Genomic DNA, 17,310 nt, shown 5'->3' with positions numbered 1-17,310 from the left:
GATACGATGGCTGGGAGGTCCCGGTCAACTTTTTACGTTCGGACTTAGTCTCTTTTTTGGATGTTTTTCTTTACCGGGACGAACCACGAAGTCAGGCCGGGTCGCGGTTGAGGCAAGCCGGCTAGAATTTCCGCGTCGGGTCGGTCACTTTATGGAGCTTTTTTTCAAAAATTCTCCAATCTTTTCCAAACTTCTGGGGCTTCACCCAGATGTTCTTTTAAGGTTCTTTTGGGGTCCACAGCTCACCCCAAGGGTCCAGAAGTTCTGTGATGGTCCTTGGGGGTGCGGACTTCAACTCCCAGAATGCACCTGGCGCAAACTCCTTTTTGGCCACTGGGCAGTGGTCAGCTGGTCGCTTCTTTCAGGAGTTGGTGCAGGGGACTCTGGTTAGCAATTTTTCACCTGTAGCAAACAGGGAGTCCCTCCTTGAACCAGTTGAAGCCAGGCAAAGTCCTTCTTGTGGTGAAGCCCAAGTGTGCAGCTGGTGCAGTCCTTCTGAGTGCAGGTTCCAGGTGCAGGCCAGGGGTCCAGCAGGGCAGTCCTTCTTCTTCTTTAGTTCCTTTCTTGTTGAATTCTGGAGGGGATCTGAGGCGTGGGTGCAGGTCTGCCAGTTTTATCCTTGCTCCTGGGTGAAAAGCAGGGGGGCCCTGGTCCTCCAATCAGGGACAGGGTCGTCCCCCTGTGATGACCACTTCCTGGGAAGTGTGGCAAAAATCCATCCCAGAAGGCAACAGTCTCTAAAAATCCAAAATGGATGAATCTGATTTTTAGAGGAGAGATCTGGCTGAGCCCACCCACTGGTGTGGCTAAAAATCATAAACACACCCCTCTCCTGCCCTCTCCTAATCTAATCAAGGGGGCACCTAGCTGTCTGGGGTTGCAGGATGTGGGGGTGTTGCTGGGTGCTCCAGATGTCCTTCTCTGCCTTTGAAGACCAGTTTGGCAGCCCTCCCCCTTCCTGCTTCCCCATCTGCTGAGGGGAGATTCTCTCCCCCAAGCACATTCCTTTGTGTGAAGTCAGGCCACTTCACACCTCATTAAAGTAGCCTGGCAGAAGCTGCTGCAGGCTGGCCAATCAGAGCACAGCAGCAAAAACAATGCAGAGCTGAAATTGGCAACTTTTTAGGTAAAGTCTAAACTTTTTACCTGCACTAGTTATATTAAATCCAACAACTGGAAGTTGTGGGATTTATTATAACAATCAATTTGATACCAAATTCTTGGTATGTAACATTTAAGGAGACTTTAAAATTTTAAATAAAGTCTGCCCATTCTAGCCTATGAAGGCCATTTACTTCAATGAGGGAAAAACGAATTTGGCTGTTTTTACCTCACCAGGGCTTATAAATCTATTTTTATAAAGTCCCTGCTTATAGTTACATGGCACCCAGCCCTAGGGGCACATAGGGCACACCTTAGGGGTGACTTATATGTAAAAATAAGGTAGTTTAAGACTTTGGAAGTACCTTTAATTCCAAAGTCGAATTTGCATATAACTTTAATTTAAAAGCAGCCAGCAAGGCAGGCTTGCTTTTAAAATGACACTGGGCACCTCAGCAATGCACCTAGGTGTGCACCACCTATGCTGTGGTCCCTAAACCTACATGCCCTACCATATACTAGGGACTTATAGGTAGGTTAACTTAGCCAATTATAATTAGCCTAATTTGCATATCCATTTTACACAGAGCACAGGCCCTGGGACTGGTTAGCAGTACCCAGGGCACCAGCAGAGTCAGGAAAACACCAGCATAAAGTGGAAAATGGGGGCAAAAAGTTATGGGGCCTCTGCAATCAGTCCCAGTTTCTCACAGGTAGACGTGTGAAAGTTAATGTAATGTTAAACCATAAAATGTTCTCACCTGTGTCTCACTGGAAATATTGCTGTATGACTGACTCCCTGTTGTCGTTGTCTTCTTCCTCAGCTTCATCCTCATCACTGTCCACAGGCTCCACAGACTCCACAGCTGCTACAACACCGTCATCTGGATCATCCTCCTGAAGAAAAGGCACCTGGCGTCGCAAAGCCAAATTATGGAGCATTGAGCAGGCGATGATGATGTCGCACACCTTCTTCGGTGAGTAGAATAGGGATCCACCTGTCATATGGAGGCACCTGAACCTGGCCTTCAGGAGGCCAAAGGTGCGTTTGATCACCCTCCTAGTCCGCCCATGGGCCTCATTGTACCGTTCCTCTGCCCTGTTCCTGGGATTCCTCACTGGGGTCAATAGCCATGACAGATTGGGGTAACCAGAGTCCCCCAATAGCCATACACGGTGCCTCTGGAGTTGACCCATCACATCAGGGATGCTTCTATTCCGCAGGATGTAGGCGTCATGCACTTAGCCAGGGAACATAACATTTACCTGCGAGATGTACTGCTCTGCCAAACATACCATCTGAACATTCATGGAATGATAACTCTTCCTGTTTCTGTACACCTGTTCACTCCTGTGGGGGGGGACCAGAGCTACATGGGTCCCATCAATGGCACCAATTACTTTTGGGATATGTCCAAGGGCATAGAAGTCACCTTTAACTGTAGGCAAATCCTCCACCTGAGGGAAAATTATGTATCTCCTTACGTGTTTCAGCAGGGCAGACAACACTCTGGACAAGACGTTGGAAAACATATGCTTGGACATCCCTGATGCCATGGCCACAGTAGTCTGAGATGACCCACTTGCAAGGAAATGGAGCACTGACAGCACCTGCACGTCAGGGGGGATTCCAGTCGGATGGCGGATCGGTGACATCAGGTCTGGCTCCAACTGGGTACATAGTTCCTGGATAGTGGCACGGTCAAACCGGTAGGTTACGATGACATGTCGCTCTTCCATTATCAACAGGTCCACCAGCGGTCTGTACACCGGAGGATTCCGCCATCTTCTCATATGTCCCAGCTGACGGTGACTACGAAGGACAACAGCGAAGAACCAGGCATTATTCATCCAGGTATGTACCCACAGTTACAGACAAGACTACACCAGACACAAAACCCTTCCTGTATGTGTGTTGAGTGTAGGCCTAGCTATGTGTGACGCAGTAGTAAATGAAGCCATGTGGGCCCCTGAAATGGCGGCTGCCTGACCTCTAAACTGGGACAATGAGATTGTGGGGTAACTGTGCTGGCGTTGTACACCGCGGTAGGCAGTCGTAGACCGCGGCGCAATGCTGCATTGGTTAACATTGGACCCTATGGGTCCCAGGAGCCAATGAACAGGTGCGCCGGCGGTGATGATGCGCACCGCCGCGGATGTCACCGCCGCGGACGTAACCGCCATTTTCTATCTGTTCAATCACTCGATACCTGACCTTCGACAGGAGAGAACCTACACTGCAAGTGCTGCTGTGACCTCGGTCTGGAAGCGACGATGGCTGCTGCGTCTGGGGAAAGGGCCCCTGCCTTCACTGCACAGGAGTTGGAAAAACTTGTGGATGGGGTCCTTCCCCAGTACACGCTACTCTACGGTCCTCCAGACCAACAGGTTAGTACACAGGGAGCACGTTGTATGGGCTAGGCCTGGGTGGAGAAGGCTGGTTGGAAGAGGGAAGGGGGCAGAGTTCATAGAACATTAATGCATGGGAATGAATGGGCCACATGGCCAGAGTATGGAGGGGGCCACTCACATTGACGGTGCAGTTGGTAATGACTGTTCCTCTTCCCTTGTGCATGTCATGTAGGTCAGCGCCCACCAGAAGAGGGACATCTGGCGTGCCATCGCCAAGGAGGTTCGGACCCTGGGGGCCCACCAGAGATGGGGCACCCACTGCCGGAAGAGATGGGAGGACATTCGCCGCTGCAGCAAGAAGACGGCGAAGGCTCAGCTGGGGATGGCCTCCCAAAGTGGGAGGGGTGCCCGTCGCACCATGACCCCCCTGATGTTCCGGATCCTGGCGGTGGCCTACCTCGAGTTGGATGGGCGCACAGCAGACACAAGGGGGTGAGTACCCTCTCATTCTGCGGACTTTGCGTGCAGTGGAGGGGTCTGGTTGGGGAGGTGGGCTGTGGGTGTCCCTAGGCCAGGGCGAGTTCGGTAGGCAAGGCCCCTCCGTAATGTAGGCCATGTGGCACTCTACCCCACCTCAGCAGAGTGCCAAGTCTAAGTACAGTTGTCCCTGTGGCATCCATGCGCGCAGATGTCCACCATTGCCATGTAGGCCATATCCCAGAAATTGCAAGTGCAGAGGGCAGGAGCACGGCGTAATGCAGGGGGCTGCTGTGTCTGTCTTGTCCGCCAACGGTAGCGGTATGCCATGCACTAAAACTCTCTTTCTTCTGTCTCCCCCCCTTTTTCTGCTCTCCCTGTCCTTTTGTACATCAGCATCATCAGGCGGAGATACAGTGGCACCGGAGCACGAGGGAGCTGCATCCCACATGGCCATAGAGGGCCACACCACGGACTCTGAATGCACCAGTGGGACGGAGGGCGAGGGGAGCTTCACGTCTGCTACCGGATCACCAAGCAGCGACACGGACTCATTCGCCGATGGGGGCTCCCTTGTGGTGGTGGCACCATCTGTGCCCCCCACCTCTACAGGTACAGCTGCCAACTCCCCTCCCCTACCAGCACCGCCCTCCCAGCAGCCCCTCAGCGTTCGCCATGTGCCTGCTCACCCAGGAGGGTGGGCATCACCTTCGCCCCAGGCACCTCAGGCCCTGCCCCAGTCACCCCTGCTGCCCTCAGTGAGGAGGCTTTTGACCTCCTCAGGTCACTCACTGTTGGGCAGTCTACCATTGTGAATGCCATCCAGGGTGTAGAACGAGAGTTGCAACACGGTAATGCATTCCTGGAGGGCATTCATTCTGGTCAGGCTGTCCTTCAGCAAACCCTGCAATCTCTGGCCTCAGCACTGATGGCAGCCATTTTCCCTGTGTCTAGCCTCCCCCCTCCTACTTCCTCCACCCAGACCCAATCCCCTGTACCCCAGCCCATCCCAAGCACACCTACAGAACAGCATGCACACAAGTCAACACCCAAAAGTAGCTCAAGCAAACATAGGCACCACAAATCCCACAGGCACTCACACAATCACACCCATTCAGACACAGCAACATCCACTGTCTACACTGTGTCCCCCTCCTCCTCTTCTCCCTCCTCCCTCCCAGTCTCGTCTACACACACACCTGCATGCACCACATCTACAGGCACTAGGACTCGCACCAGGACACCCAGCACCACAAGCCGCTCACCTGCACTCACCACCTCCACTGCCATTTACACGTCCCCTGTGTCCTCTCCCAGTGTGTCTGTGACGCCCCCTCACAAATTACACAAACACCGGCAATCACTCACCCAACATCCATCCACCTCACAACAGCCTCCAGTACCTGCAGCTGCACCCAAAACAGCTAAAGTGACACCTCCGACAACCACCTCCTCTTCCTCCACTACCAGACCCCCTCCAGCTACCCATCCCAGTGTTCGTCAGAAACTGTCCCTCTGTAAAATTGACCTTTTTGCCCCCACCACCCCTCCAATTCATCAGTCCCGTCGTAGCGCCTCAGCCAAAAAGCCTCCAATACCAGTGGTGCCTGTTCAAGGTATGTGGAATGCACCGGCCACCAGGGCAGGCAGTAGGACCCGGAGCCAAGGCACTGGCAGCCCACCCCCTGTAAAGGCTCTAAAATTGGAGAGTGGGCGATGGCACCGTGTTAAGACTCCTGGTGGGACAACAACTGACATGGGTTTGAAGGGGATTGGAGAGTCAGCTGTGACTCCACCAAAGGTGGGTAAAGGCCAGAGGAAGTCTGCCCAGCCTGTTGTGAGTGTCACGGTGGAGAAGTGCGCCATCATTTCCGGCGGTCCAGACACAACCGCCAGCACCGTCGTCACTGGTCCTGAGACCACCGCCAGAGTTACAGCCCAGGAGGGCCCAAGTATCGTCACTGGTCAGGAGACCACCGCCAGATTCACAGCCCAGGAGGGCCCAAGTATCGTCACTGGTCAGGAGACCATCGCCAAAGTCACAGCCCAGGAGGGCCCAACTATCGTCACTGGTCAGGAGACCACCACCGGAGTCAGTGCCCAGGAGGGCCCAAATATCGTCACTGGTCAGGAGACCACCACCAGAGTCAGTGCCCTGGAGGGCCCCGGCTGCCACAGCTCCGCTGGGCAATGATGGAACGTCATGCCACACACCAATGCCCAGTGTAGCGAACGTCATGCCACACACCAATGCCCAGTGTAGAGAACGTCATGCCACACACCAATGCCCAGTGTAGAGAACGTCATGCCACACACCAATGTCCGTATCAGAACCGCCATGTCAAAGCACCACTGAACAGGGCAAAGACCGCCATGGCAAAGCACCGCTGAACAGTCCTGAACCGCCATGGCAAAGCACCGCTGAACAGGGCAAAGACCGCATGGCAAAGCACTGCTGAACAGTCCTGAACCGTCATGGCAAAGCACCGCTGAACAGGGCAAAGACCGCCATGGCAAAGCACCGCTGAACAGTCTTGAACCGCCATGGCAAAGCACCGCTGAACAGGGCAAAGACCGCCATGGCAGAGCACCACTGAACAGGGCCAAGACCGCCATGGCAAAGCACCGCTGAACAGGGCAAAGACCACCATGGCAAAGCACCGCTGAACAGGGCCAAGACCGCCATGGCAAAGCACCGCTGAACAGGGCAAAGACCGCCATGGCAAAGCACCGCTGAACAGGGCCAAGACCACCATGGTGAAGACCACTGAACAGGGCAAGCACCATGTAGGAATGAATAGCCCACCACATCAGGCATCCTTATCCCATGTGCAGCTGGGACAGTGACAGGACTGGAGACTCATCCAGTCTGGGCACCAGTCCCACCCAGTACCAGTGGAGACCTGCATCTACTTGAGAGACTGTGGCTTTGCACTCCCCAGGATGGCACAGTGGGCAAACCACCCACTGTAGAGACTTGTGAGACTGTGGCTTTGCACTCCCCAGGATGGCACAGTGGGCAACCCACCCACTTTAGAGACTTGTGAGACTGTGGCTTTGCACTCCCCAGGATGGCACAGTGGGCAACCCACCCACTGTAGAGACTTGTGAGACTGTGGCTTTGCACTCCCAAGGATGGCAAACTGGGCAACCCACCCACTGTAGAGACTTGTGAGACTGTGGCTTTGCACTCCCCAGGATGGTACAGTGGGCAACCCACCCACTGTAGAGCCTTGTGAGACTGTGGCTTTGCACTCCCCAGGATGGCACAGTGGGCAACCCACCCACTGCAGAGACTTGAGATACTGTGGCTTTGCACTCCCCAGGATACATCAATGGGCATGGAGCCCCGTCGTGGATCTGGCTTTGCATTCACCCGGCTGAGGTGCCCCCCCTTCCCTTCCCCCCGAGGTGCTTGTAGTATTTCTATCTGATGCCCCGGCAGTGTTCTCTCCGATTGTGGTCAAGTATCATTTGTGGGCCTCGCCCATGCATTTTGGACGGTTGGTGCACGGACATTGTTGTGTACATATCTGCACTACTTCTCGTATTGTATATATAATTATGACTGATTTTCAAATATATATCTGTATATTTTTGCATGACATGTATATTGGCACATTACAATGTTTGACCGAATTTCGCATTGTCTTTGCATTCTTCAGGGCTGATTGAGGGTTGTTACTGTGATTTTTGTGAATGCATTGGTGTGTATGTTGTAATATGCGAGGGTGGGGGTGGGGGTGTTTGGTGGGTGTCCCCCTAACTTTTGCCTTCCCCCACCCCCGTGTCGTAGGTGCAGTACTCACCGGTGTCTTCGCTGCCTACGTAGCTGTTGGTCGTAGAGGAGCAGAAAGACAAGGGCAGGGAGTATTTGTAATTCCGGCTCCATGGAGTCCTCGTTCCTCGTGGGATGTGTTCAGGTGAGCGTTTTCCCATAGCAAAAGCTGTTTCCGCCGTGTTTTTATCTACGGTGAATCCGCCTCGGAAAAGGTGGTGGATTGGCGGGTTGTAATAGTGTGGGCGGTACATTGTATTCCGCCTGTCTGTTGGCGGTGACCGCCACGCTGCTGTCTGTACCGCCGTGGCGGGCGGTGTGTTAAAGTGGCTGTCTTTGTTGGCGGTTTCCGCCAGGGTCATAATTCCCTTTTTTTGTCCGCCGGCCTGTTTGCCGTATTTCCGCAGCTTTAACACCGTCTGCCAGGGTTGTAATGACCCCTATGATAGCGCACTCAAGATCAGGATGACAGAACAAAAAAGGAGGGGAGAGAGACAAAGAAAACACTGGGACAATGACTGCACCAACACCACAGTTGGCATACACAGCACCGTAACACACAGGGAACAGCTTAAGCACTATGCATTGGACTACCAGTGATATGGATAGATGCTAAGGCAAGATTAGGACCACACACTGCCAACTGCAGCACTCCTGGGACCCACGATGCCCTGCCTAAAATGGACTGCTAACAAGCTAGGTTACCTGTGTTTGTCATACACCCATTACCCTACAGATGACCCATGCTGCAATGTCTGGCCTTAGGGCCATCCACTAACACACATCCATCACCCGGAACCCACCCCACTTGCCAAAACATGTAATGATACCCACTGTACTCACCTCCTTGTGGCTGATGTGATTCCCTCAAGCGCCCATCCAGCTCAGGCTAGGTCACTGCCAGTATGCGGGCCACCAGTGGGATCAGGGTCTGATGGGCAGCTCTTCCACATTGGGAGGCCATCCCCAGCTGGGGCTCAGCAGCCTTCCGTGCCTAGCATCTCAGGTCCTCCCACTGTTTCCGACAGTGGGTGCTCTGCCTGCCATAGACCCCCAGGGTCCGCACGTCCTTGGTGATGGCACGCCATATTCCCTTCTTTTGATGGGCACTTACATGCAGAGGCAATACAGAAAGGAGCACACCATTAAACAAGTCCAGCCTGTCACACAAATGCCCCACCATACCCGTGTCCATCACCATTGGCAGACACATCGCCCAGTGCACCCCATGTACACCGCCCCAAGACATTTCCCCCAACCCCAATTATACAATGTTTACACACTCATCTCCACGCATCGTTCCCACATGCATTGTGCCCAAAGTTTACTTGCCTGTTGGTCTGGAGGCCCATACAGCAGTCCGTACTGGGGTAGGACCCTTTCCACCTGTCACTCCAACTCCTCCAGGTGCTCCAACTCCTCCGAAGTGAAGGCAGGGGCCCTTTCCCCGGTCACATGGGCCATGGTAGGTTCCAGACACAGGTCACAGCAGCACACACAGTGTAGGTGTTCTCCTGTTGATGGTCAGGAAACAAGAGAGTAATCAAATAGAAAATGTGAGTTACGTCCGCGGCGATGTACACGGTCACCGCCAGCGCAGATCCCCTTTGGCCACTTTGCTCCATAGATTATGCAATGAGGAATTGAACAGCGGTGCAAGACTGCCTTCTGCCATGATGCCCAATGTCAGCGGAATTACCTCACTTCCACCTGTCCCTACATACATACTATCCGTCATCCAACTGGGATCCCCCCTCTTGTGCTATCAGTGCTCCATTTCTTGGCAACTGGTTCCTTTCAAGTGGACTTGGAAGCAGGAATGTCACAGCCAATGTTCTCAATAGTGCTGGCAAGAGTGTTGTCTGCTCTAGTAAAACACATGTGCAGCTACATTTCTTTCCCACAGGTGGAAGAATTGGGCACTTTGAAGGTCAGATTCTATGGAACGGGTCATATCCCCAATATTATTGGGGGATTGACGGTACACATATTGCGTTTGTGTCCCCACGCCAGAATGAACAGGTGTTCAGTAATCCTAAGAGTTTCCACTCACTGAATGTGCAGATAGTGTGTCTGGCGGACCAGTACATCTCCCATGTCAATGCTAAGTATCTTAGGTTGGTACATGATGCCGTTGTTCTGAGGAATAGCAGCATCCCAAATGTGATGGCCCAACTACAGAGGTACAGGGTGTGGCTAATAGGTGAGCCTTGGTCCCCATCCATTGTATGTTAGTGTATGCCTTCTGGTGTTAACCCCATAAGATTGTGTGAGGCTAAATGTGATCCCTCAATACTTGCAGGTGACTCTGGCTTCCCAAACCTATTGTGGCTGCTAATCCTGGGGGAATACCAGGACAGAGGCTGAGGAACGTTATGATGAGGCACATGGGTGAACCAGACGGATCATCAAGTGGACCTTCGGGCTCCTGGAGGCCAGGTTCAGGTGCCTTCATCTGACAGGTGAATCCCTGTGCTACTCACCCGAGAAGGTATGTCAGATAGTAGTGGCATGCTGCATGTTGCACAACCTGGCCCTCAGACACCACTTTACCTTTTATGCAGGAGGAGGAGCCTGGAGATGCCCCTGTGGCAGCAGTAGACCCTGATGACAGTGAGGATGAAGGGGCTGAGGATGAAGACAACAGAACATCAGTTATCTGTCAGTACGTCCAATGACACACAGGTGAGACAGTGCAACTGCACATTTGTATGACTATTGGTGTATTCTGTGCGGCTGTAGCATGATGGCATTACCTTACTTTTCATCTCAACTTACTGTCACCTATGGTTTGTCATTTTACAGATGTTGGTGACATAACAACTGTACTGATGTGCTGACTACAAACAGCTACAGGTTAATATTTCTGTGCTCTCACAGTGTACAGTTCATTTGCAATGGATGTGACTGTTTCCATAAATACACATTTTCAATACACAAAATACTAGTAGTCAAGTTGTGTTCAAGGGTGTTTATTGTAGTGCTAAGAAATTGAAGGGAAAATGCAATGGAATGGGGTGATGATGAAGGAATGTCTATAATATTGTTCCAGTCTGTTTGTAGCAAAGGTCCAGTGCCCAAGCGGCCCTAGGAAGGGGAGCAAAGGCAGTTCAAGGTGACAGTGTGGGACACAAGGGAGACAATCAGGAGAGTCTCATTTCCTGGCAGTGGTCTTGGCAAGTGTCTCTGGCTTCTGTCTGGGTCGCAGGGAATGTTTTCGGGTGGTTCACCTTCTGCAGGTGAAGGGGTGCTGGTGGCCCGGGGGTCCTGTGGCAGGGCCTCCTGCCCACTAGCTGCAGCGGAAGTGGAGGGCTGTTCAATGGACTGGCTAGTGGTAGGAGCCCGCTGGTGTGCTGTTGCCTCCCTCATGATGTTGGCCTTGTTTTCCAGCATCCCTGTTAAGGAGATCAGGATGGTGCTAATGGTTTGCAAGTCCTCCCTGATCCCCTGATACTGTTCCTCCTGCACGTTGTCAAGGATCTGGACTGGGAATGTTGGTAGGCTCCCAGGGACCTCAGAGAGTGCCTCCTGGAGAGTTGGTTCCCTGGTCCTGTCCTCCCCCTGGCGTACAGCAGTCCTCCCAGTGTCCCTTATGGCCTGTGCCTCTGTCCCCTGAACAATGTGCCCACTGCCAGTGACCTCAGGTCCCTGATTGTCTTGGGTATGATGTGTGGACCAGGGTCCCTGTACAGGTGGGCACACGGCTGATTGACGTGTCCTGGGGACAGAGGTGTGGGTACACTGGGTGGGCACTGTGGTGTTGTATACTGAAGGGGGAGGCTCTGTGGTGGACTGTGATTGTGCTTGGGTGACCGGCTGTCCAGTTTTCCCTGATGGGCCAGGTAAGTCATCCAGATCCTGAAATTCAGAGTTACATTCATCACTGGGGGACTGGATAGTCATGGCACCTCCTCTCCGCTGACATTGGCTGGGGTACCTGTGAGGATGTAAGTGATGTGTTATGCTTTATGTGTGTGACATAGTATACATCCCTGGCTTCCCCTCTATCATTGGTGTTGCCCTGACACCTTTTGTTTGTGTATGGTGATGTATTGTGGGATTGTTAGTTCCCCTATGCTGTGCATGCTTTGGTGATGGGTGTCCATGCAGGGCTGGGAGGGCTGTCTATTCATTGGTATAGCATGCAGAGCTTGGCATTGGGGTTAGTCATCTGTGCAGTGTGTGGGATGGAGTGGAGTGATGGGAGTGAGGGTGTGAGATGACATGCAGGTATGGGAGGTGATAAGTGGTAAATGTTGATTTAACAGTGTCCAGTCCTCCAGCTACACCAGTGATTCCCTCAGGATGCAGTAATTCCAAGACTTGCTCCTCCCATGATGTGAGCTGTGAGGGAGGATGTGGGGGTCAACAGCCAATCCTCTGTATTGCAAGCTAGTGCCTTGCTGCTATGGAACGTACCTTCCCCATACGTCGTTCCACCTCTTCCCTTGTTCTTGGGTGCTGTCCCACGGCGTTCAACCTGTCCACAAATTTCTGCCATAGCTACATCTTCCTTGCATTGGATATCTGCTGTACCTGTGCTCCAAACAGCTGTGGTTCTACCCTGACAATTTCCTGCCTTTGTGGGGACATGGGTGTTGTGTGTTGGTGAAAGTGTGTTGAGTAATGTGGGAGGATGTGTGGTGTGGGGTGCGTGAGGGATGTATGGATGTAAGTGGTTTGTGTCTAGTTGTCGCAGTGGTCTTGGTGTTAGTCTGGTGGCCATGATTTGTATTCGTAAAGGGTTGTGGGTAACGTGGGTGTGTGTTTTTATAGTGGTGTGGGTGTGTGGGTGCGGTGTGTGTATGAGTGTCAGGTGTTTGTTTTTTGCATTGTCTAATGTAGTATTGTTTTGTCTGTCAGTGTCCAATCTAAGCACAGCGATATGTACCTTCAATGGTTTACAGCTGTTGAATGTCCGCCATGGTGATTCATGGGTCATAATGTGATGCGCATTGTTTTGTTGGCGTAACAGTATGGGTGTTGGGACCGTCACTTTTCCACTGACCTTTGGGCTGGCGAGTTTGTGTATGTGGCTGTATTCTGTCAGATTTGTGTGCATGTGTCATAATATGGGGAATGAATATTCGCCACCGTGGCGGTAAGCGGCATTTAACGCCAATGTCATAATGTGGGCCTGAGTTCCTACTTGCATGATGTTGTCTATCAGAAGCATATTGTTGGCCATATTATTGAACCTAGGGTGAGAATATTTCTTAGAATTAAGATGATGAAAGATCAAACATTTTGCAACGTAAAATGGGTGTGTTAAACATTGTGATTCCTTTATTTCTTTTAAAATGTATTTTTTCTAGTATGATTAATAAAAAGGACAAAAGAATGAAAGCACAAAAATAAAAGTCACAAAGACAACACAAATCCTGTTATTTCTTTTACTGATGAAGACTTCATAGTCCTCTTCTGAAGTACTTTTACACAGTGCTTTCATTTACAAAAAAAGAAATTTTGCAGGTAAATTCTCCCACAAAATCTTCCAAAATAATTGCAAAAAACCTTCTAAAGCAAGAGAAGCTAAGTTAAGTTGGAAAACTGAAGAAATTGCTTATGGCCAAACCGTCAAATTGGCCACCTTTATAAGAGAAGTTTAAATCTTTAACCACTTCCAATTTTTAAAACTAATTTCTTTCGGGTTTTATGCTGCACTTCAATGATTCACTCATAAATCTTGGGATTGTGGAGACTGGTCATCTAGCACATTGATTTAGGTTGAGCCCTTCCATGGCAGCATCAAAGGCAAAAAATCAAGTTTTCGCTCACAATCTGTATCCCAAGTATTTATGTTATGTAGAATATCATAACAAAAATATTCTCTTACAGAAATATTGCATCTTATATCACTCCACTGAGTCTAAATGTTCTATACTTTAATCGAGTAGGAGTATATGTTTGTGAACAATAGTAAGGAAACTTTATTTTTTTCATCCGATAATTCGGCCATCATATTCTGGTTAGCTTCTGGTGCTCAGCGTTGGTGCTTAATTCTTAACATTGGCACTTTTGACAGTCTGCCATATGGTGTCTTTAAAAAATTGGGTTGTTGGTTGACTGGGTGTGAATCCTGGTCAAGCAATGACTATAAACCTTGTCCAGGTGGACGCACAAACCAACCCTAATTTAACGTGCTCAAACCTCTAGGGGCTTGGCACAGAGCAGTCAGGCTTTACTGAGAAGCAATGTGTAAAGTATTTGGGCAACACTTCAAACAATGACAAACTGAGAACACCACACAAAAAGGACACCACACCAGGTTAGAAAAATAGAACTTTCTTTAATAAATAAAACAACGCCAAATTGACAAAACTCAAATTAGTAGAATCGGAAGTATGCAGTTTTAAAAATGTTAGTAAAATAACACCAAAAGCACAAAGTGCGAACTGTCAATATCTGGTCACTGCACACCAAGACAAAATCATGAGTTCAGACTGACCATGATGGAGCGTGGGCAGGCTAAAGGGACACAGTTAGGCTTGTTGAATAAACTACCTTAAATTATGGTTTGTAGAGCATTGTGAGGGTCTGCATTGAAGGTGCGTCAGGCAGACAAAGCTAATCGTCATTTCCAAGATGTAGTGAGGCTATGATATGAAATACTGCATCATCATCAAGGATTCTAACAGACTTGCAGTCCTTTCATCAGCAGGGCAGCCATTCTTCCTAGAAAAGTATCCACAGCTCCAGAGGTGTACTAAAGTGATGATGTCTAAGGTCCAGTATTTATACCCAGTTGTGCCTTTGGAGTGGGGAGAAGCTTCTAGAGGCAGTCCTTCCTGACCCTGGCTCTATACTAACTACTTTTCAAGTGTAAGTAGGGCTAGGTCCAGCTCCTCCCTCCCATCCTGTCAGTGATGCCCTATGCAGTCACACTTAAGCTCCCCACAGTATGTGGCTGTCTAGGAGAATACACAATGCCAAACTTCCAATCATACCCAGCCATGTGACCCAGAGAAAGGCTGCAGGCACAAAATGGATAAAGCAGTTAAACGCCAGCTTGCTACAAGTGACATTTTCAAAACTGTAAATTGAAAATTGCAGATTACTAAATGTAATAAGGCAACTTTAATTATAGCCTACAGGAGAGGTAGGCCGTGAAGTAACGAACAATTAATGTAAGTTTTTTTCACTACCAGGACATGTAAAGCTTAAAAGTGCATACCAAACTTTTTAAATGCACTGCACCCTGCCCTCTGAAGTGTCCAGGGCTTACAGTAGTGGTAACTCCTATGTATTAAAAAGGAAGTTTTGGCCGGCAAAATATTTATTTTGTGAGGTTCAAATGGCAGTTTAAAAACTGCACACTACTGCTACTTAAATAGGTGGCACAACCAGTTCTTCAGGCCCACTAGTAGGATTTAACTTACAGGCCCTGGGCAGAGGTAGTGCATGCTTACTAGGAACTTATAAATAAATTAAATATGCCAATTGGGTGTCAGCCACTTATACCTTGTTTTAAGGTGAGAGCACAAGCACTTTGGCACTGATTAGCAGACGGGAAGTGCACAGAGTCCAAAAAGCCAACAGAAATGGGTTCTGAAAACAGGATTGTGAAGACAAAATGTTTGGGGTGACCCTGCAGAAAGGGTCAAGTCCAACAGTGGTACTGTTTGTCTAAATTAGAGATGAACACAACAACTGTTGCTTTGGGGGGCTAGAGTAGTCTGAATTGTCACTCTAGTAAGGTGTAATGTGATTATTAGTAGTTGTGTTGGTTCTGTCATTGGCAGAGCTGGCAGGTAGAATGGATTGTGCATGCTGCGAAGGCCTGCTAAGGAAGGCCCGAAGACTTTTCTTTTTTTTTTTACAAGTTAAGTACTTCACTACATCCACCTGAAGTATATATATTCAATATAATGATGCAGAGCTCAAAAGCAGGTTTTATGCACAGTATAATTCATGATATGAAATCCAGTTATTGCATTGTTTTAACTACTTTGTTTCCAGATATTTAAAGATGTGTGTAATATCTGTGCTTTATTTTAATAGGAAGTGTATTATTAGACACAATTTAATTTATACTTCCCATAAAGTAAAAAAAGATTATTAATTTAATGCATACATTTGGAGTCCCAAGCATTGGGGGTAAAATTGTATAATATCCACATAATCAAACATTAAAAAAACTACACTCAGAGGACATATTATAATTTGGACAGCGAACAAGAATGCACCTTATTAAAATATCCTTTACATAGTTATAAAGAAGGTATATTTCCTTCTGAGGCACAGAAGAACTAATAGAATTTTAACAAAGATGAATGTAGTGAGTAGAGAACCAATTATTGTAAGGTTATTCAGCTGCTCTTCAGAAATCTATTTTTTAACATTCTCCTTAACATTAGATGAATCTGATCCAACTCTGTAGCTTCCAACTTGGTACACACAGAATATTTCTCCATAATGAAACTTCTCCTAGAAAAGAAATATTAATTATCACAGAATCAGGCTCAGTATTAGAGTCTTAGGTTATAGGGAAACTATTAGTCTGGGAAGCATACTGAATACGAAGAGAATTCGATACGGAACGAAGAGACAAGTAGAGCTTGAGAGGAATCGATAGAGAAAGATGGAAGACCAGAGAAAAAAGAGAGAGACATACAAGAAGGAAAAGAGAAAGCACGAGCTAGGCTAGCGAAAGCACAAGCTGGGCAGAGAGAGAAAGCGAGGGAAAGAGAGGAAATATTAGAAAGTATACAGACAAAAGAGAGAGGGAAAAAAGAAAAGAGAAACTGTGGAAAACACAAAGAAGGGGTGAGACAGAGCAACAGAGAGAGATAATGATAATAATGGCCATGTAATGGAATCAAAGCTCCACCATCACCGGTCCCAAGCCCAGCTGTGAAAGGATGAGGGTTATGCATGTGGCAAGTTTTGCTACCATGTAAAAAGAACTCCTAGCTACAGAAACGTCAACCAAGAGACCAAATGACATCCCTGCCTTGGGGAGAGATGAATTTCATTAATGGAGAGCTATAATGCCTTGTGCTTGTGGTGAAAGCCAGAGATCCATGAAAGCCACAAAGTCAAGGTTCCTGCTCTTGTCCAACACCATCATCACTGGGACATGAACTGTGAGGACCATGTGTGAGACAGGTGAGATAGCCTAAGTGGCAGCGATGCTGCTGTATTCTAGATGCAGAAAGAGAAAGCCCCACATACTCAGGGAGTAGCACTGATGCTAAAGCCAGCAGTCAACAGAGCTCTGATTGGATGGAAAGTCCACGGTCTCAAGATCATGACAGTGACCTTCCGCACAAAGAAAAAGAGGATCAACACGAATGTTACCCAGTACTATGCAACTACAAATGACAGTAAAGGAGATGAAAAATAATTATTTTACAACAGACTCCAGTCCACTCCATCCTAGATAAATGCATTTAAAGAGTCACCACCAAACTGGAAGGGGACATCAATGTCAATAATGGAAGCACCAGCACTGGCTAAGAAGATGTCATGGTCAACCATAGGCTTGATAACTTGAACAAGAATGATGAAAGACTCGCAGATCTCTGCACCCTGAACATCCTGGTGATAGGAGCTAGTGTATAGCCACAAATAAGATAACCAAGGCAATGTGGGTATCATAA

This window comes from Pleurodeles waltl, chromosome 6 (assembly GCF_031143425.1).
Source record: "Pleurodeles waltl isolate 20211129_DDA chromosome 6, aPleWal1.hap1.20221129, whole genome shotgun sequence".
Classification (NCBI taxonomy): domain Eukaryota; kingdom Metazoa; phylum Chordata; class Amphibia; order Caudata; family Salamandridae; genus Pleurodeles; species Pleurodeles waltl.
The sequence above is the reverse complement of the archived record's forward strand: the minus strand, read 5'-3'. Positions refer to the sequence as shown.